Source organism: Podarcis filfolensis (genome assembly GCF_964270895.1).
Source record: "Podarcis filfolensis genome assembly, chromosome: 1".
NCBI lineage: Eukaryota > Metazoa > Chordata > Lepidosauria > Squamata > Lacertidae > Podarcis > Podarcis filfolensis.
The window spans coordinates 56,955,452-56,976,959 of NC_139604.1; the positions used below are offsets into that span (position 1 = coordinate 56,955,452).

Genomic DNA, 21,508 nt, shown 5'->3' on the forward strand with positions numbered 1-21,508 from the left:
ATGTATTAGCTCCACCAGTGCATCCTTGCAGCTCCAACCTCACTGCCACTCCACCCTGCTGCAGTGGTATCAGGAGGAAACTCTGCCCCACCAGACTGAGGCTGCTGCTTGTGCCTGTATGAACCTACCATACCTTAAGATAAGCACTGACACCTTCCTTGCTAGACCCAGTTTAATATTAATTAACCTTGTAGTCACATACCCTCCAACATTTTGAGTCCCAAAACCGGCACGTGCTCCTGCTCAAGTCATGTGACCCATGTGAGATCACGGAGCCCAAAAGATGTGCTTTTGGGGGGCTATGCTTGCATGGCGCCCAAAAATCTGTGTTTTGGGGCACTGCAAGATTGTGGCACTCACTTTTTTTTCAGGGCAAAATCACAGCACCCAAAATGGCTGTCATGCTCTTGCACAAGGAAACAAGATGTTCCATTTTTTCCGGGACACTTGCAGGCTATGTGTCACCAGGGCCAGGGCCTTCTCAGTAGTGACTCCTGCTCTGTAGAACTTCCTCCCAAGGGATGTATGACTGGCCCTTTCAGAGTTGGCCCATCAAAAAGGAGGTGAAGACCAATGTTCCTAGTGGCTTTTCACTGATGTGATTTTGTTGGCTATATTACTAATTTGTTCTCTTTCTGTGAATGGTTTCTGATAACAATTTTGTTGTATTCTATTTTAAAAGATCCTTATTTTATTTTAAATGCTTTGTAATTTAAAATGTTTAGATGGTTTCAGTTTTGTTGTTTATGCTGTTGTAGACCACCTTGAGAGGATTCTGCCCTGAAAGGTGGCCTAAAAATGCTATAAACACATATGGCAAACAACACCATGTGGTGAGTCAGCAGGCAGTTATGCCCTGATCCATTCTTCCCAAGATTTCCGAGCATCTGCAGGAACAATGGCCATCTCTTTCCATCTTCTGATAAAGAAGCCAGCCTTTGTTACATTCTTTAACACTTGAGGAATCGTGTTGGTGATGACTGAAAGCTCAGCATGTATTTTAATTACAAGGGCAGCATCAATCATCCTTGCCGCCGCACCCTTCCAGTGGCAGAGACAATCTCTCACTTTGTTTGCCTGAACATGCTTGTGTATTTATAAATGCAATAATTTTACAAAAAAAAACCACAGCGGAACAGGGCTGAGAACTTTATTAGAGCCAAGACAAGGCTTCTTCTGGTTTATTTATTTTTTGCCTGGGCATAACTAACAACACCTAACAAAGAGACTGGAAAGTGAACCCGAGCCATAGGAGCCAACTCCTAGGGACTGTGGGGGCTTCGGCCCCCCACAATAAAATATTTGAGGGGACCAGGCCCCCACAAAGTTGATGGGCATTCCCATTCATATGGTGTGTGTGCCCTGCGTCATGTGATCAATTATGCAGGGCAGAACTTACCTGGGCCCCCACAATGTTTATTCAAGATTGGCACCCCTGACCCGAGCAACTGCTTTGGCTTAAGGGACCATGCCAAAATGCATGGTTGGAGAACACCCCGATTTCTCAAATGCCATCAGGTGTTCCTTGCATCAATCGAGTCTGAACTTGGGTTTGGATTGCCTTTTTCCTTTCCAGTTCTGATTATTTAAGCTAGATATGGGCTGGCTATTTGCGTGGCGTCACTTAGATCGGTAGTTAAAAGAAACAATCTTACTTGTGAATGAGGAGCATAAAGATGAGTCAGGTTGCAATGGACACACCTGCACATTGCCTCATCTTGAGTACAGAAGCCTTTATTTCCAGGCCTCCCTGCTACCATGGTGTCCTTCCGTTGTCATATTTATAGTAATATGAAGCTAGCCTTGAGGACAAAACAAATGACATTTCCTGCAGAAGACTAAAAGCTAAGTGAATCAGTATATGACATCCAAATAATTGGCCTCCTGAGACAGGCAAACCTTACAAGATGGCTGCCAGTTTTGCTGTTTGCCCTCTGGATAATTCATAGCTGCTGATCATCCGCATTCATCGTGATTGGCAATTATTGTGGTTTCAGATTACAGGCCAGGCCTCATCCCTTAACACCCTCAGGTGACTCTGATGTCAGTTTTGTGGTACAAATCTCTGGGACTTCCTCCAGTGTGGTCACTTTGACACAGCGAAGGTATCCTTCCAGTGATGCCTTGGCAAATATGCCTTTGAGTCTAGCTTCACAGCTGCTGTGGACAACTCCTCAGATGCTGTAAAAAGCATCTAAGTCCCTAATAAAGACCAGCACATTCCACAGGTGTGTGTTCTCCATAAAAGGGTAAACCACCAGCATTTGATGACAGGGTGACTGGCTAAACAGGACTCTTACACAACCACTGCTGTTAAGTTCCTGGCGATTTGCACAAAAATGAAACAACATATGCCAGATGAGCTTGCTTATCTCTTCCAGAAATCAGTCTCTGTGAACAAGCAGCCACCTGGCAGCTGCTGGAATGAAAAAGAGACAGATAGACCTTTAACTGAGCTGGTTCAGATCCTCCCGCTTTCTAGTTGCCATCTTTCATCTACAGTCATACAAAATTGTGTGTGTGTCATTCTGGGAGTGGCCAGATGAATAGTCTCTCCATCCATACTTCAAGGCACTTGGTTTCACAGGCTAAATATCCTAAGAGTGGGACACAGGTGGCGCTGTGGTCTAAACCACTGAGCCTCTTGGGCTTGCCGATTGGAAGGTTGGTGGTTGGAATCCCCACAACGGGGTGAGCTCCTGTTGCTGTGCCCCAGATCGTGCCAACCTAGCAGTTTGGAAGCACACCAGTGCAAGTAGATAAATAGGGACCGCTGCAGCAGGAAGGTAAGTGGCTTTTCCATGTGCTCTGGTTTCCATCATGGTGTTCCATTGCACTAGAAGCGGTTTAGTCATGCTGGCCACATGACCTGGAAAGCTGTCTATGGACAAACGCCGGCTCCCTTGGCCTGAAAGCAAGATGAATGCCGCAACCCCATAGTCACCTTTGACTGGACTTAACCATCCAGGTGTCCTTTACCTTTTTTTATCCTAAGGGTATAGTTCCATCAATTAAAAAAATAAAAATGAACTCCAAATAAAACATATCTTTCTTTAGAGCTGGCCATAGTTATTGTCCTGAAATCCAGTAACCAAATACTGCTTTATTTTGGTTAAATCCCACTTAATCTAGTCACTGCAACTTCACCACCGCACAACCCCATGACTCTAGCATGATAATCCAGTCAGAATTAAGTGCCTTAACAGCACAATCCTAAACATATGTACTCATGAAGAAATCTCATTTACTTTAATGGGATTAAGAACATAAGAAGAGCCAGTCGCATCAGGCCAGTGGTCCATCTAGTTCAGCATCCTGTTCTCTCAGTGGTCAACTAGATGGCTATGGGACACCTGCAAGCAGAATTTGAGTACAACAGCACTCACCCTTCCTGTGGTTTCCATCTACAGTTGTACCTTGGAAGCTGAACAGAATCTGTTCTGGAAGTCCCTTTGACTTCCAAAACGTTTGGAAACCAAAGTGTAGCTTCTGATTGGCTGCAGGAAGCTTCTGCAGCCAACTGAAGCTGTGGATGCCCCATCAGATGTTCGGCTTCCAAAAATAGTTTGCAAACCGAAACAGTCACTTTTGGGTTTGCGGTGTTCGGGAGCCAAAATGTTCGAGAACTAAGTTATTCAAAAACCAAAGTACGACTGTACTGCTATTCAGAAGCATTATTGCCTCCAACTGGGGAGGCAGTGCATAGCTAGGGATGCATAACCTCCATCATTTATCCAATGAAAATAGGAACATCCTAAGGAAAAACTGGACATTCCAGGATCAAATAATAAACTAGGATGGCTTCTATAAATCTGGGACTGTCCCTGGAAAATAGGGACACTTGGAGGGTCTGGGGTTGCAAGTATGGAGAACCTGTGACCCTCCAAATGTTGTTGGACTCTAATTCCCATTGGTCCCAGCCTGCCTGGCCAATAATCAGGGTAATGGGAGTTATAGATCAATATGTGTAGGGCCACAGATTAGCCACTGCTGCTCTGAGGTGTTTAGGATTGCAGCAGTAGCCACATTTATTCACTAGTTCTTACACTTCCAAGGAGATTCAGTGTCCTTTGACATGTTCTTCCTGGGGGCTGCAAGGAAGGGTGCCAATCACCCTTTTAATGGTTCCTCCAGATGGATGTTTTATTGTGGATGTATTCTGCAACATGTTCTTGACATAATGTGGCGCATTCATGATAGGTTTATTCTGCGCTTTTTTCTTCTGTGAGGCTTCTCCAATGTTACCACATTATTGCTTTCTGGAGGGGCTACAGTCCAATGAAAGCAGAAATAAACAGGAATGTTTGTGGCATAGAAAGTTATGGGATTTCAGCAGGAAGTTACAGGATATGCACTAACTGAAAATGAAGCAGAGTGGCTGCCCCAAAATGTTTGCAAGCGGAAACAGTATTCAAAGTGAGATAGCATGCGGCTGCCCCGATAGCATCATGAACGCAAGTTGCGATGAATGTGCAATAAAAAAGACCTCTGTGGGGGGGCAAGTATCCCACACTGCCTTTAGCAGACTTTCCATCTTTTCATCCATTAACAAAGTAGAATGATTATTTATTAAATGTATATGGCCACCCATCAATAAATACTTATTTACGAAAATAAGTACAGACCACAATGTTTAAAATACAAATAATTAAAACCCACAAAAATGTAAAAACACATCACAACACTTTCTCCTGCAGCTCACATTAAAATCTGCAGCTCACATTAAAAACCACACTGAAACAGTAAGATCCCACCATTTACTTAAAAGGCCTGGCTGAATCAAAAGGTCCTCACCCCTGGCCTTCTTGGCTCCTTCTCCTGCCAGCCCTTTGCAATGCTTCAACGCTGGTCTAAAATGTGTTACGTGAAGGCCTCTTTGGACTGGCCAAGCATTCCTCTCAACTTTGTTAGGCAAGCAGCTGGGGAAGGGCTATAGCTCAGTGGCAGAGGGCTGGGAGAGTGACCCCATCTGAAATTCTGGAGAGCTGCTGCCAGTCAGTGTAGACTGTCCTGAGCTAGATAGACCAATGGTCTCTAAATAGAAGGCAGCTTCCTGCATTCCTAGGCCATGCTTGGCAATGGCTACTGAGACTTAACGCAAGATGAAGCTCTGATATTTTGGTAACTGAACCTAAGTGCAGCTTCAGCCAGTTGTTTCCTTTTTTCTCTTCCCCACCCCGCTTTCATTCTGTCCTCAGCTGGTGAGAATCAATCTCTTTATATGAGCTGGATCTCCTCAGCTGCCTTTTTCCCAGAAGGCCAATATTAAACTGGTTTCCCTTAACCTTTTCTCTGGGGGCTTAGCTCTCTAAACACCCTTTATGATTTTCCTTGCTGTCCTCTGACCTCTTTCATCTCTTCTCATTTTTGAACAACAGTGCTAAAAAAATGAAAGCTTCCAACTGTGTCCTTCCTTCCTCGGGAGTGAAACAATCTAGCTGCACACGTGACTTCCCTGTGAATACAGCCCAATGGGGCGCTTGAGGCTTTTGGGAGTGCATCACATTGTGGGCTCTTCAATTTGTCATCCCTTCCCATCTCTACAGTCTGGCTGCCTCACTAGTGCATCCTATTTTATACATGTGCTGCTTATGGTTATTTCTCCTCACATAAATCATGTTGCGCATGTTCTTGCTGAAGTTGATCTAATTGATCTCAGTCCCTGTCTCTAATTTATCAAAAATTGTTAGCATTTGAGGCCCATCTAAGCATCCCCTCCCTTGTGTTTCCATGTACTGATGACTTTGCTCTCATTATAACCATCACAGTTTTCATCACTGGGCACCATATTAATCATCTGTACTACTGTCTTTTTCTTCATATTGTCAGTCATTACATGCCCCCATTCTAAATCAAGACACCTAGTTCAATAAAGCCCTAAGCACACATATTTTTCAGCATAGCATGCATCCTCTCTTGGCAGTGCACTGGTAGAGCTGTCCAGTGGTTACCTGGCATAAGAGGGAAATGTAATTCAGAGGCATAAATAAACTGCCAGATGACCTGTAAGCTGGAAAGATATATAAACAGGCAAGATGAACTGTTGCCACTGCAATCTCCTCCAGTAGGTGTTGTTCTACGATATGGAATTGAGTTCCTCCACCTGATAGCAGACTACTTGGGGACCAGATATAATTCCTCCTTGTTCGTTTTCAGAGGTAAGTGCTGTTGCTTATGTAACCAAAATAGCACCATCCAGAGGGAGAGGGAACTAAACTGAGTGATCAGAACAAAAGCACTCCATGTGGCAACTTTCTGTTGTAGGTTCCACTTGTAATTATTGTTATTTTTCCTTCATTTGTTTTCTCAAGTCATATGAGGATATTGTTAGATATGATGATCAATTGATGAACTTGGTTGCAAGCTTTCTTCATCCTGCCAGACAGGATGGGGGATAAATATAATAAATACAGATCAATATATGAAGCTGCTGTGGGTTTTGTGATGTGCAAGGCCTTGTAAAGTGTAGGGTGGGTTCCCAGACTGACTCATGCTGTGTCTACAGCATATATTGAAAGCACACTTGCAAATACATTATTTTCCTTAAAAAGAATTCAGGGCATTGTAGTTTATACTTCACAAGTTTTCAATTCCCAACAGCCCTGAAAAAACTACAGTTCCCAGAATTCTTTGAGGGGGAGAAATGTGTTCTGAATGAGCTTTAAAGTATAATGTGTACTCAGTCTTTGAGCACAAAGGAGGAGAAAACAGGCATTGCTGAAAGTGATGACAAGGATTATGTGAACCGTGTTGTGTACGATTATGTAAGCGGAGACATGGTGAAACAATCATGCGACAGCTGCATCATACATTGAATTCTTCACCGATCCACTAAACCTACATTCTCAACACCTCAATGTGGTTGTGGGAATTATCACTTCTTATGAGGTGAAAGGAGGACTAGGGCAGATACTGGTTATTCCAGATTTCTGATATGGGTCAAAGAGGACCAGGAAGAGAAGATTTCTGCCAAATACCCATATCAAATATACCTTATTTGAATAAGCAAACTGGTTGTACTCAGTGATGATAAATAGAGTTTGACAATCCAATCTGCTAGGCAGCAAAGCCTAGGCTGTGTTCACACTTCCTTATACTGTACTGTGTGCTCACTGCCTTTCCAAACCTGGGGTTTTGATCTAAAATGTATATGTATCCTTTATTTTGTTGTTAAAATACTACCATTTGATGCATTGTTTCTTAAACCAGCTTCACACTGACTGGATCTTAAGCCAATCCTAATTTGTCCTCTGCTGTTATTGCCTTACCTTTTTATGGGACCTTTTTATGAGAGTATGTGAGAGAGGGGCTACTGGTTGAGCCTTGTGCTGTAGCCTAGGAACCATCTAAGTGGCACTGTCTCATTGCCATCTGTGCAGCATTGGCTGTCAAATCTTTATTGCAAGAGGATTTCATGGGGCCTAGCCAGCCAGGCTTCCTTCTGGTTGCCAGTTTTTACACTGGCTCCTCCTGGCCTGCGAACATTAAGCAGATGTCCATCAACTGACACCCACGTCAGGTAAAGCGTCATTGAATATTTTTTGCATCTGAAGCTACGGTTAAAGGCACAGGAAGTAAGGTTAGGAAAAGTGGCAACTTTACTTGGAGGGGATTGTTTATTTCTTAATACATTTCTAAACCATCTTTTGTCCAAGGAACTCAAGGTGGCATACACAGTTCTCTTCCCCTTGGCTTTTTCTCCTCACAACAACCCTGTGAGGTAGGTTAGGCTGGGAGATTGTGACTGGTTTGGGATCACCCAGTCAGTTTTGCAGCTGAGTAGGGATTTGAACTGTGGTCTCACAGGTACTAGTCCATCATTCTAAACACTACCACATTGGCTTTTTTGACTTGTGGACATTAGTGGATGGGGTGAAAGGGTGCTACTGTTCACCTGACCTCCAGTAGCTTTTGTCGCTGTTTTGCCACCCTTTATCTGCCTCTTTAATTCCCTTTTCCATTGTGGCTCCTAGTCCAGTATTCATGTTAATTATCACTTTATGATTCTAGTTGGGCTCCTTCTGTTATTTTAATAACATTTGCTGCCTGGGAGGAGGAGAAATAATGAGCTGTTGGGGGTGAGGAGAGAGAGAGAGAGAAAGAAAGAGAGAGGGGGGGAGGGAGGGAGGGAGCGCACTGAGTGGAACCCTGCACATCATGCCCTAGAGCACTCCTGCTACTTAGAAATACTCCACTCAAACCTGGCTGAGCAGAGTATCCAAGGAGCAGAGCGGCTCCAGGGCTTTTTTTCCACCTGGGCTGTCTGGGAAATGGGGGAGGCAGCGTGATGGTTTCATGACAGGAATGCTGAAACCTCCCCTCCTCTCCATTCCAGTCAGGTTTGGCTTCCCAGGTGTTAGTTCAATTGTTGCTTTGCCTGAACAGCAACACAATGAAACCTGAAGAAACGCGCAGAAAAACCCAATTAAAGCCCTGTCCTTGGGAGTGCGTTTCATTCCCCTCTGACAGGAACAAAAGGGGAATAATTCTCAACACCTCCCCGAACGAGGGAGTTTAGGGAAAATGAAATATCAATCAAGGCAAAATAATAAGGCCTTTAACTAGAATCTCTTTCAGTGCTACTTGTTGCTCCTATTTCTAATTAGTAAAAAGTCTTACCTCAGGAGTGGGGAATCTTAGGCCCGCCAGTGTTGCTGAACTACAACTCTCATCACCCTAGGCCATTGGCAATGCTTGCTGGGGCTGATGGGAGCTGTAGTTCAGTCACATCTGGAGAGCCACAGGTTCCCTACACCTGCCTTGCACTTTCTTTCCAAGCAGCCCATTACAGTTCTATTTTGCCTCTCTTGTCCAGCTTCCTTCTCTCTGCTTCTTCCGGGCCATTCACTTCTCACTTTCAAGTTGAGACAGAATCCTCATGAGCAGAATGCCGCAGCCTCAGTTACCCACATCTACCCTTCTCAATTTGGCCAGTGCTCAAATTACAGAGGGGGGCAGAGGGGGCTGGGTCCCATTCTCTGTTGTGAAGGCTCATTCACAACCATTTTAAAAGGCTAACGGGGAGGCGGGAGGCATGATCTGGATAAAAACTGGAAGGAATCAAGGAGTACAGGGTATGAATGGTTTTAGGAGCTCCCCTATTCCCCACCCCCCATAATTTGAGTCCTAATTGAGATTGCCCTAGGAGCTACTGTTGTACTGTTCTTTGGGGGTTCTCTAAGGCATACGGTAACCTCTTGTCAATGAGCAGCTGGGAGAATGCTTGAATGCCTTTAAGAGACCCAGCAGTCTATGAAAATGCCAATCAAAATATTTGGGGTGGGAGACCTAGCAACATGGTAGTGGGAATCATAAAGGCCATTCCCATTGAATTGAAGGTGCTAGTTTATAGGAAAGACCCTGGTTTCATGTGGCTGAGTCATTTAAAAATTCAGTCTCATGGGAGCTGCTTATGGAGAAGTAGCTCCCACACAGCTTCTAAAGGGCATTTCTGTTGCACAAGCTGGCAGAGGCGGAGCTAACTGCTCTGGCACCCGGAGTGGCGCACATGCTGTGCACACAGGGGCGGGCCAAGCCGCTCACGGGGGAGGCTCTGCGAGTGTCCCACGGGGGCGGTGCTGCCTGCGGTGAGTGTCCTATGGGGGCTGGGTGGCGATGTCAACTCCCCTCAGGGATGACACCCAGGGCGGACCGCATCCCCCGCACCCCCTTCCTCCACCAGTGCAAGCTGGTGCCATACTGAGCAATCTTGGGTTCTCATTTACTAAAAGTCTTGTTTCTGATATGGGGACCCTTGATCCTTGTACACATACAAGAATTATAGCACATTACGGAACCACTGAAAGGTAGACTACAGGGAAGAAAGAGCAGCTCAGTTGATTCCCTTGACAAGTTTCCAGACTGACAGAATGCAACTAGCCTTGAAATCATAGTAATACTTGATATATTACATGACATTACAGGCAGCTGTGAAGTGGGATTTTCTGTCATTGATTACCTAGTTCCAAAGCACAAGAGGGTTTCTTACAGTTACTGTCTGGACCAGTCCATACACACAGCAGAATCAGGCCGTAGGTGGATGGGTTGTGTGTTTGAATGCTCAAATACCCCATCCAGTGAACACAGGAAAACAGCATGTCAGGGAGAAGGTTAGGCAAAAATCTTATCCCTGATGTGCTATTTTTCTACATGCAAACAGTTATTTTATAAGACAATATAGCTGCCCATCTGCTGGTCCTGAAGAGAGAACACACATACCTCGCACTAAATTACAATCTCTATCATTTATACTCACCCATCCACACCGAAGCTTTACATCTTGGTTCTGCTTCTTATTTAAACAGGTCTATGATGTGCTTAACTGCTATCTTCTATTGACTCGCATTGAAAACATTGAAAACATTAATGGCCACCACTGCCTTGGCAGCAGGCACATCATTTCTGCTGCTGCATTGCCTCGCTGTTCTTTTCCTATTATCTGACTGGCTGCTAACCTGTCTCTCTTTTCCTTAGTTGCACAGCCCTGTTTGCACACCTTTGCTCTTAGGGCAAAATGCATCATTGTCTCTCTGGGAGCAATTTTAACTAAAAATACTTATTGCTGAGATCTTGGCTTTCCTGAAGCCAGCACCTTCTGCAGCGACATTAGCAACAGAATTAAAAGGAAACTGATGTGTAGAGCCATCATTTCTGTCTAGTTCATACCCCCACATGGAAAGCTGATTCACACAACCATTTCTGGGGATTCTTGTCAGTTTGCAGGTGGGAGGAGGTTGCTTGTTTTGTCAGTCCAGATATTAATAGCGTGATGGTGCAGCAAGTACTATACTGTATTAATCACCACAGTCACAGATCTGTAGTTAATGCGTACCACCACAAGCACTCTTAGGTCCAAATCACTCATGCACATACATTGCTTGATTACACACTTGTTTACTTACATGGTGGTGCACTCATATGACTTCATTATCAGAGCCGTCTTTCCCATAGGACTTAGTGGTGCATTGCACCAACGCGCTGGCCCCTCAGGGGTGCCCCAGCGAGTGGGGGAGCTGTGCGGCTTTGCTGGAGGCCTCCCCTTTCACTGCATGCCAGTCAGCTACGCCCCGCCAACCATAAGGCTGCCGGGCATGCAGCTTCCCTCCCAAGCTTCTGCGGGGATCGCTCTCCTCCCAAGGAGGCTTGGGAGGGAAGCTGCGCTCTCCTCCCACGGAGGCTTGGGAGGGGCGCAACTTCACTCCCAAGCCTCTGTGAGGATCACTCTCCTGCAGCGGCATGGGGGAGAGCCCCCCCCCCCAGGATGACTGGCAGTGCGCAGCTATGGCCACCCCAACACTATCCATGGTAATTTGGGGGTGCTGGGCGGATATTTGCACCCCAGCGCTGCATCTGCTAAAGACGGCCATGTTCATTATGCCCATCTTCAGTCCAGAATAACCAAAAACAACACCACCTCCCTATATATAGGCCTCCAAGAAATGGGTTTGGTTCTAATAAACATCTCGGTTCTGTTCAACTGCCTAGTTGTGGAATTACTGCAGAAAGACATCCATTTTTCTTACAAGCCCAACAGAGGACTGGAATGAGTCTGTAAAATTACATAAAAAGAAAGCCAGATTAGATTTATGTACCGGTACTCTACTGGAGCATAGTAGATCTGAATATATTCCTCTCAAGGAATACAAATTAACAAAAAGCTGGGGGAAATTTAGAACCAGTGAGGAATTTATAAGCAGATGGCATGCAGCACTCAACAAGTGTTCCTTGGATTCAATCATTATTTATTATTGATACCTCTCATAGACTTGGACATGACAGTTGAGAGAAAAATACTGTCAATTGGCAGGAAAATACAAGGGATGCTGGACTTCAACAGGATCATAAATTATCAGACCTGGAAATTAAAGGAATTAAAGGAGTTTAGAAGGGAAGCAAATATCAGAAAAAATTAAAACCCCAATGAGAGAGAATATGTATATATATATTAAAAACAGTATACGCTTGACATAGAGAAATCTGCCAGTTAAAAAATATTTCATTTGCTGTCTCAGGCACTCAACATTTGGATTGGACCGACTGGGATACGTCATAGATAAAAGCAACTTGAGCTGTGTACACACTCATGTTTACTCTGCATCTGGTGTGTTTCCACTGCTGGTTTGTGAACATGTCGTTAGCCTGTAGTTTCTTGAAAAATACTGCGTTTTGAGGCACACACACACGCATAAAAAACCTAGATTCAATCTGATTTGAAAACATAAGCCAAACAAAGTGACTTGGAAACACTTGGAATGTAAGAGGACCCTGAAGGATTTGAAATGCGGAAGAAAAAACAACAACAGCAACCTTGCTGCACGTTAAGCTGGCAATATGTACACAGTCAAAGATTGTCATAATAGTTCCCCTTTTATCTTTTAAATATATGGTTCAGCAGCCTCTCCCTACCTGCTAGTGTGCAAAAAGCATGTAAAGTCAATGGAAATCAATGAGATTTTAAGCTACAACCTATTCAGCAGACAACATATACACATGGAGGGGGTGTTTTAAATAAGAATTGTTGTTTGTCCCACTCTGAAACACAAACCAAGATCAATGCTTAGTGTTTTTTTCCAGTTTAGAAGAATCCTTATATTGAAATACCCTCTTAGAAACACTTTGATCCTACGAAGATGCTTTTTTGATCAAAGCCAGCTTTTATTCCACTAGGCCCTGTAACTCTAGCCATCCATTATTTCTGGGAATTAATTTTGAAAGATCTTCAGAAATGGGAACAAAATCCTTCTTAGGTATGAAACAATATAAGCAATTCTGAATGAGATTTCTTACAGAATCCAGCTAATTATACCAGTATAATTATTATGGGGGCTGACAAAGGCAGAGTTGTAATTATGAACAGAAAAGAATTATGTGGCAGAGGTGGAATGACAATTGTGCAATCACACAGCCTGTACCCTTTGTGTAACACCCAATAAAATACAGAAATGATAATAACAATTTATTTCCAAGCCTTCAAAACATATAAACAATACAGTACTCAATAAATACAATATTCAACAACAAAAAAATGCCCTGTGATTTTCACAGAAGTATCCAGTCTTGTGTCTTTTTCTTCTTCTTATTCATTTAGCCATTAAAGTATAGCCCTGTAGCAATCAGAAATTTGAGTAGCTCTCAAATGAAGAAAAATGAGGCATAAAATACTATCAGTTTTGAATAAGAACTTGCCCCAAATACTACTATCATACGGGTTACTTGCTTAGATTAATAAGAATGCTTTCCTCTTGCTAAGGACATCCATTGTTCTAAAATTCTGGGCTCTTCTTTAAGTCCTTTCCACCTCAAATAAATTACATTTCATGATTTTGGTGACTTCATCCAAAACTGCAGAGTTTGTATAAAATGCATGAAAATGATCTGCTAGTTATTTTTATTGCTTATATGCAGGAGCTCCCCACAACTGGATGCACTTACCCAAATCATAGAAGAGTGTTAGCAAAACCAACCAACCATCCCTGTTAGTCCAGCTGAAGTAACTGACCACAAATGTTTTCATTTTTCAGAACAACTTAATATGGCTGGTAAAGGAAGTGATCATGGGGAATTCATGCTCCCCCGCCCCCCAAAAAACCACATTTATGTGGTAGACTTCAGGGACAAATTTGCAAATCTATTTCTGTAAATCGACAAGATTTTTATAAAACGGCATAGGAATATAGAAGAACTGGCATTTTTATTTTTTATTTTTACCCTGGGTCAAATCTAGACATGCTAATATGACGTTTGAAATTACACCTCATGCCAAGGGAATTCATTTTCTAGATGTTTTAATAGAGAGACTGTAGATAGACAAATGCCTTCTGTGTATAGGAAACCCATGGATAAGAATATATTCCTGTGCTATGGCAGTCCTCTCGTCCTCAGGAAATAATTTTCCACAAAAACAATTTACAGTATACGTCTCAGGAAGAACTGTTCCAAATGTATCAGATATGAATTCTGAGGGGAAGATAATAATGACTAACAACTTGCTCAGCAGGGGCTAGAAGCTGGCAAATACAGAGAGGCCAGCACAAAGGAAAGCAGTAAGCCTCTGTGGGGAGGGGATCATGGAGAGAGAAAGAAGGGGGTGGAATTTAATAGGTTTGTGTGTAGCCTGTGTTAATATAGTTTTGGGGAGCATATAAATAGATACTGTCACATTTTAGGAAGCCTTCTCTTCTGTGGTAAGAGGCCCGTGAGAACCTACAGAAGAAGTAATTATGAAGGCTAGTTTAGCATATTCTGATATTTCTCTCTAAATAATAGATTGCACCGACTGACTGGAACAATTCCACCCACCCACTTGGGTGCTCTCTGAGTGGTGCTTGTGTCTATTGCCAATTACCCGACAAGTGAAATCTTTCCCCAATCCCACAGGTAGTAAAATATACCGCTTTAAGCATTGCCTCCCTCCCCGTGTAGCGAACCTGTTGTCATTTATGCCATTAGGTGCCCACATAGCTAACTATACATGGGAGGAAAGAAGCAGGCCTCTCAGGAAAATGATCTGAGGAGAAGAGCACAGCACAGCACCCTGATGAGCAAGAAGAGCTTCGTCATCACTTAAAAGGTTTTTCTTTTGCTTTTATAGAAATGCAAAGGCACTGGATTGAACTTGGGTGCAGCGGAAATGTTAAATATGGAGAGTTAGCCATAGCTATTCAGAAGAGAAGGCTGGGTTTCAAATGCTTCGTGCAGTTGTTCTGTTTATTTTTCTTGCTTGTGGAATACTTTCCCCCTCATTTTTAGCACTAGAAGCCCCACAAAAACCTCAGTTCTTTCTTTCCGTGTGAAAGGATAGGCAACCACTAGGCCACATGCACAGTTCGGCCTAGTTCTGTCTTGCTTTTGAGGAGAAAGCGGGAGCCTTGCCTGCTTACCAAAGCGTTCATAGTAAATATAAACACATTTGTGGCATTTCTGTCCATTAGTGTTAAGTCCTTCAACTATAACATACTGGGGGGGGGGGGGGTTGATTTGTTGGAGGTTGAAGAAAGGCACTCCAGAGAGCCTCAGGGTTGTTTTCCAGTCAGTCTCCTGAATAATCAGTGTCCGCCTGCCTTGCACATTTCCTTAATAAACCCACCCGTTTCTTTATTCCACTCTGCTTTCTCCATTCCCTATGAATTGCGCTCCCAGCCAATACAAGAACTGCGGAGACCTTTGTAAGAGGCACTGGCAACTGAGTACCTAACTAACTCAGACAATCCCCTTTCTTCACACAGATTCAGCTGCCGATGGTTGCCTTCAGCTTAAAGGCTGCAATTCTGTGCACACCTGCTTCCCAACCCTATGTGCATTTCCTTAGAAGTATGTTTCATTTTGACACGGGGACAAATAGAAGAAGATGCCTTCACCCTGGTATGGTTCCCCTTTTGTAACATACACAGCCCAACATGACAATGACAAGAATCCGCCAACATCATACGAATCAATCTGGCTAACCTGATCCAAAAACACACACACAAAACCAAATTTCACTAAAGCCAATCAAAGACAACCAACCACACCCTAGGCCACCCCCAACCTCTCTCACCACCAAAGAAATAAAACAAGTGAATAGTAAGAGAACCCACACAAGTGACGCTGACACAAAACCCCACTCATACACTAAGTAGAAGAATAGAAGCATTGCCACCCGACTCCACCCCACTAACCATCCCCCCTCCACCGCTTTCCCCCTTTTCTTTCTAACCTAACACTGTATGTAACACTAATGTATCACAACAAATGAAATTGATCCGTAGAGAAAGCAAATTGAAAAAAGCGACAATGCACATATTTTTTGTAAACAAGAAATATTTAATAAAAAAAATTAAAGGAGTATGTTTCACTGAGTTAAACAGGTCTTGCTCTCCAGGAAGTGTGCATTGCTTTGCTGCTTTGTTTTTGGAAGACCTGTTATTTCAGAGGGACTTACTCCTGCACATGATACAGCTGTAATTTATACTACCTGAGGAACTGGTTCAATTTTCCTCTCAGTCTGCAGCTGCTGTTAAATTTATTTAGTCAGTTCCAAATACTGGATTTCATAGATCCATTAATTTCCCTTCCCAGTAGCTTAGACTTTGTCTGAAATGGATGCAAATGTTGACATTATAGAGAATTCAATAGCAGTCCAATAAAGGGAGAAAACATGGTGCTAGTGCAAAGGCCAAGGTTTTCTAAGGCAGTGTAGTAAAACAAAAGAACTTCAGCTGATCGCTTGGATAACACAGCTAAGTAGAACATCTGGAGTGGGTTCTTTCAAACCCAAGGACTGAAACCACCATTACACTATCTTTGTTCAGGCATTTGGTGAACCTATGAATGGTGGTGATTGACGAGGAAGGAGATATTGGGGTTGTGATGGATAGGTGGTTGAAAATGTTGACCCAGTGCACGGCAGCAGTGAAAAGGGAAAAATCCATATTAGGGATCATTAGGAAAAGGATTAAATATAAAACTGCTAATATCATAATGTCACTATACAAATCTATGGTGTAGAGCTGGAAAAGGTTTAAATATAAAACTGCTAATATCATAATGTCACTATATAAATCTATGGTGTAGAGCTGGAAAAGGTTCAGAAGAAGGAAAAGAAAATTATAATGAGTTTGGAGCAATTCCCCTACGAAGAAAGGTTTCAACACTTGGGACTTTTGGTTTTAGGAAAAAGGTGAGTGAAGAACAGCAGGATGGAGGTGTATAAGACTATGCATAATGAAGAGAAAAATGAGTATGAGAGAGGTTTTTCTCCTTTTCTCATAATAGAATCTGCGGCCATCAAAAAAAGTTAATTTTTGGAAGATTTAGGATAGACAAGAGCATAGCACATAGTTAAACTATGGAATTTGCTATCATAAGGTGTAGTGATGTTCTTGCTTTTTGTCTTGCTTGGTTTCACAATTTGCTTCTTCACTTTGATTTGGGCTGGGTTGTTTCCATTTTTGCTATGGAAACATATGTTTGGTTTGCCACTAGAAGCAGCAGATGCTGCACCAGATGGACCTTTGGCCTCATCTAACAGGGATCTTCTTGTGTTCCAAAAGTGAAGAATTATAAGTTGGGTCACACCTGTTGACTCTGCCTCTGCTTTCCCTGTGTTTTAGGATCCTGTGTTCATAGAGCCTTTCCCATACATCTGGGGGTGGGTGGGCTTCTGTAAGCGTGACTTGGTGCTCTCAAAAGTGGAAGTCACTGGACAGAACATTCAGGATACTGTGCACTTTTGGGTGCAAGATGCCAGTGGCCAATGAAGACACTGATTTGCACCTTGAGGAATAATGCTCTTGATTATGTTGTGGTTCAGGGTCCCCATCTAAATATGTTTTAAGTAGAGGGACACACATCAGATAGTGTATTGGGAAGATTTCTGGAGAGCATACTCAAGGCTGGTGTCCCTGTGCTGAAAAAGGTCAACTTTCTGTGTCGAAGCAACTCAAATTCTGCATCAATAAAAACCTAATGTCTGTGATTACCATAGTAATGTAAGGATTTCAAAAGGGGCAGAGGATCTTGAGTTCATTTCCTGGCACCTTCAGTTAAAAGGGTCAGACAGCAGGTGATGTGCAAGAAGACCTCCACCTGAGACCCCATAGAGCTAGGGGCAGAATAGACAATGTCTGGCTAAATTGACAAACAATGAAGCCTGGCATAAGGCAACTTCCTATGTTTTAATTTAGTCATCGTCGTCAGCAACAACAACAGTTCTGCTTCAGCTGGTTACAGGGAAGTGGCCCTTGGCCACTGTTGATGTTATTCAGCAGCCCTTGCCTGCTTTCTGAGATTTTACTAGGCATTACCACTTTCTTGTTTATCTTTGCAGACAAGAGGACTAAAATAAACTAGTTTTTTTTCTGCTTCTTCTTCGGTGAAAGCTGGGGCTCTTGGGAAGTTGATACCACATCTTGTGCTTTTGCTGCACCTGCATATAATCACAGCATGCCCAGAGTCAAGTACACTCACCATGTTCTGATGAAAATCCCACACATTTTATTACGTAAACAGAGGCGCATTGGCCAAGTTCCTAGAGGTAAGAAATTTACAGTACTGAGAACCAAACAAATAGGAAAAGCAAGATAGCTACGCTGTCTATACAGTGGCACATTTTAAGGGTGACATGGATGGGTGGGTGTGGCAGTGTGATGCAGTGTGCAGTTGTGTTTGGTATACTAGTTGTTATGAGCTCCCTGCATGTAATAAGGCAAGTGGATTTCAGCCTCATCCGCTTCTGAATCTGGTTGTGGCCAGGATAAAACAAAAGGTATGTAACATCTTGTCATGTCTGTCCTGAGCCTTGAGGCCCCCAAAAGCAGGTAAAGCAGTTAATACATGCTGGAAGAGAAGAGATTTCTCAGGCAAGCCCCACCCACCAAGCCCTCTGTAATTATTTAATCTCACCCTGTGGAAACCTTTTTTATTTTTTAAATTGAACTGTCAATATGCGTTGATGCGGTATCTGTTCTCTTGAGTACCCAGCACTGAGAGATATAAGAGGAAGGCTTGCACAGTTGATTGGCTGAAGCTGAGAAGCAACAAGTGACTGCAGTTATGCAATGCAAGGTTAACAGCCCTGTTGTCATGCAGATCAAAATTAAGAAAGGAAGGAAAGGGGAGCACATTGTTGCATAGATCATGTTAGGAACTGGGAGAAATAAGCAGGAAAAAACCGGTGTTTCTCATGCATGAATGCCATTATGGTGTGCTTGGTATTTCAGAGACCTGGTGGGATCTAACGCATGACTGGAATACCTATTATTATTAGTAGTAGTATTAGTATTTATATACCGCCCTATACCTGGAGATCTCAGGGCGGTTCACAGAATAAAATAAAAATATAAAACCACAAAATACATAATCAAAATAAAAACAACAACCCAATAAGCCCCCCAAGCCCCCCACATTTTAAAAGGGCATAGGGTGTCAATCAAATCAACTAAAGGCCTGGTTAAAAAGGAACGTTTTTGTCTGGCACCTAAAGGTGTATAATGAAGGCACCAGGAGCACAGAGCTGTCCATAGAAGGAGTGGCTATCAGCTTGTTGGATCTCTTAAATGTCCAAGGCCAGGGAAATGCATGTAGCAGTAACTGTAGGATGGGTTCAATGGGCATAAAGATTCTAGAAATATTTGTGTTCCCTCAGTGCTGGAGCAATTGAAGGCTCCATGGAATAGCTTCTCATGCCATGCGTAGTGATTGCCCTTAGCCTTTAAGTGTAGATGAACTGAGAACTACCCATTCCACTGAGCTAAGGAAAACGGTTAGGCATGGCCTTAACCACAGGACTGCCCCTTCCCCCACACTCTAGACTTGATCAGGGACACTGGTGGCGCTGTGGTCTAAACAACTTGGGCTTGCCAATCGGAAGGTCGGCAGCTTGAATCCCCGCAACAGAGTCAGCTCCTGTTACTCTGTCCCAGCTCCTGTCAACCTAGCAGTTTGAAAGCACACCAGTGCAAGTAGATAAATAGGTACCGCTGTGGCAGGAAGGTAAATGGCGTTTCCGTGTGCTCTGGCTTCCGTCACGGTGTTCCGTTGTACCAGAAGCAGTTTAGACATGCTAGCCACATGACCCGGAAAGCTGCCTGAGGACCAACGCTGGCTCCCCCAGCCTGAAACCCCATAGTAGCCTTTGACTGGACTTAACCATCCAGGGGTCCTTTACCTTTGCCTTAGTCTTGATCATAGGATCACAGTGCTTAACTAAGTGGCCGAGCAGCTTGAGAGCCACGTGTTAAAAGTATATTCTATGGAAGGCAGAGTGATTTATTCCATTAGCAAGTCTTCAGGGACCTGTTCAAATGTACTTCACTGACTGGGCATCTGTTTTCCTACCTGCAATATGTGGCTTAAGATGTGCTGCTTTAAAAAATATCACAGGGCATGTCCAGAATAGAGAATAGGAGATTAAGAGACCGTGCAACAGTAGTTTACCTCAACAGCTTCTGCAAATAAAAAAGGAATTATTTACCAGAGCCACTTTTCATCACTTCTTTGTTTCACTGTGTTGAATTGCTTTACAATCTGTGTCTCACATACCCTCCCAACAATTAAGGAGAGGAATGCAGTGCAAACCCAACTGTCACTTTAACAATGCCCAGTCTCCCTAGTTTCTCCATTACCTCCTGGTGGATAAGTCACATCCTTCCCACCTAGTTCCCAATACAGGTGCTGAGGAAAGGCAGCTGCCTCACATGTGGCAGTCACTACCTTTTTGTATTTGCCTCTTTCTAGAAGTCATCCACTAGCCCCTGACCATTTTCCTGGCTCCATGTGCACTGGTTGGGAGAGGCTGCACTGAGAGACAGGGGGCCATGATTGGTTGCTGCTTTGGACCCAAGCTAGCCGAAGCTATGAGGCAAGCCAATGAGAGACACTCCTGGGGCGTGATGTTGTGCATCCCCACCACTGAAGGCTTCATGTGCAAATATGTATAAAATAAACCATATTTCTTAAAAACACTCTTCTCTGCTGTGCCTCATTTGTGTTTCTTTGAACACAAACCTGGTTAAGTGCCAAGACCCCTGGAATCTCTTGCTACCTCCTGGCAGAGATTGGGGTAGCCTGTAATGCTACATTTTTCTCCTCTGTGATATCTACTTCCTACAACTCTGTTCATATCTTTTTGGCTTCATCAGATCAGATTGCTAGTGGCTCTCTGTATGTCTATAAATATTCCCACCACTCATTTGCAACTTGAAAGAGTATAAGCAAACATTCGAAGGCATATTTGAAACTTAAATACACATGGGATGCATGCTATTATTCTCCATTCCTGGTGTCCTTTTTCTAGAGTCAGATCCCACAAGCCATTATTCATGTCAGAAAAAGGCTTACAGGATCAAACCTTTGCATTGTAAGGCAGGTTATTTTTGGATCAAGAGCTTACCTTAGGAGATTTAAGTTCACAGGCTCTGTTGCCGGGGACATTAAAAGCTTGGAAGAGTCACCATATGGGTTTACTGACTTTACACTGGCCAGCCTTGATCTTCTCTTTGTGCTTCATCCAAAGGTCATTAAAGTCAATGGGGTTTTTCCATTGATTTCAAATAAATAACCAGAGCTTTAGTGCTTTGGCAGAGGTGAGGTGGGGGGCGGCTTGCCACTAAAGGCGTGTACAAAGCACTGTCCCTTTGTACCCCAACAATGCCAAGGCAAACACAATGCTTTGTCAGTCGCCACTCTTGCTTTCCCTTTTTCCCAGAAGGGGCTGTCATTTGAATCTCTTGGTCCTGAGAGGTTTGCTTATTCAAAGACATGAGCGATTTGCTGTTGTTTTCCGATTCCTGTATGATTTACAGAACATGGATTATTGTGGGCGTGTGGGAGGGGAGAGGCTTCAGTATGCTACTCGTCTCATCAGACATTTGCAGCCTGCATGTGTTTTGCTCCCCCACCCCCTGCTTCCCAGATCGAAAGACAGCCAGCTTTGGCAGAACAAATGCACGATTAGCGCCCATGTTGGCAAATTAAGAGAAGCAGTTTGTGCAGACGGGGGAGGTAAATTATGAACAGCAATGATGGGATG

The 21,508-nt window shown here is 43.5% G+C and overlaps 3 long non-coding RNA genes across 3 annotated transcripts in view; 1 reads left to right on the plus strand and 2 right to left on the minus strand.

Moving 5' to 3' along the window:
• Positions 1 to 7,597: 7,597 nt before the first annotated feature.
• Positions 7,598 to 11,857, minus strand: LOC310746978. The gene is made up of 2 exons (XR_014540824.1): positions 11,755 to 11,857; positions 7,598 to 8,046 (listed from the first exon to the last, which is right to left on the minus strand). It is a non-coding gene; the product is annotated as an uncharacterized lncRNA (long non-coding RNA).
• A 1,085-nt stretch (positions 11,858 to 12,942) lies between these two features.
• On the minus strand, positions 12,943 to 15,639 carry LOC310746983. The gene is made up of 2 exons (XR_014540825.1): positions 15,357 to 15,639; positions 12,943 to 13,103 (listed from the first exon to the last, which is right to left on the minus strand). It is a non-coding gene; the product is annotated as an uncharacterized lncRNA (long non-coding RNA).
• LOC310746940 overlaps positions 13,089 to 21,508 on the plus strand; it is a 41,948-nt gene continuing 33,528 nt past the window's right edge. The window contains exon 1 of the long non-coding RNA XR_014540816.1: positions 13,089 to 14,569. This is a non-coding gene — a long non-coding RNA (uncharacterized lncRNA). The remainder of the gene's footprint in view (positions 14,570 to 21,508) is intronic.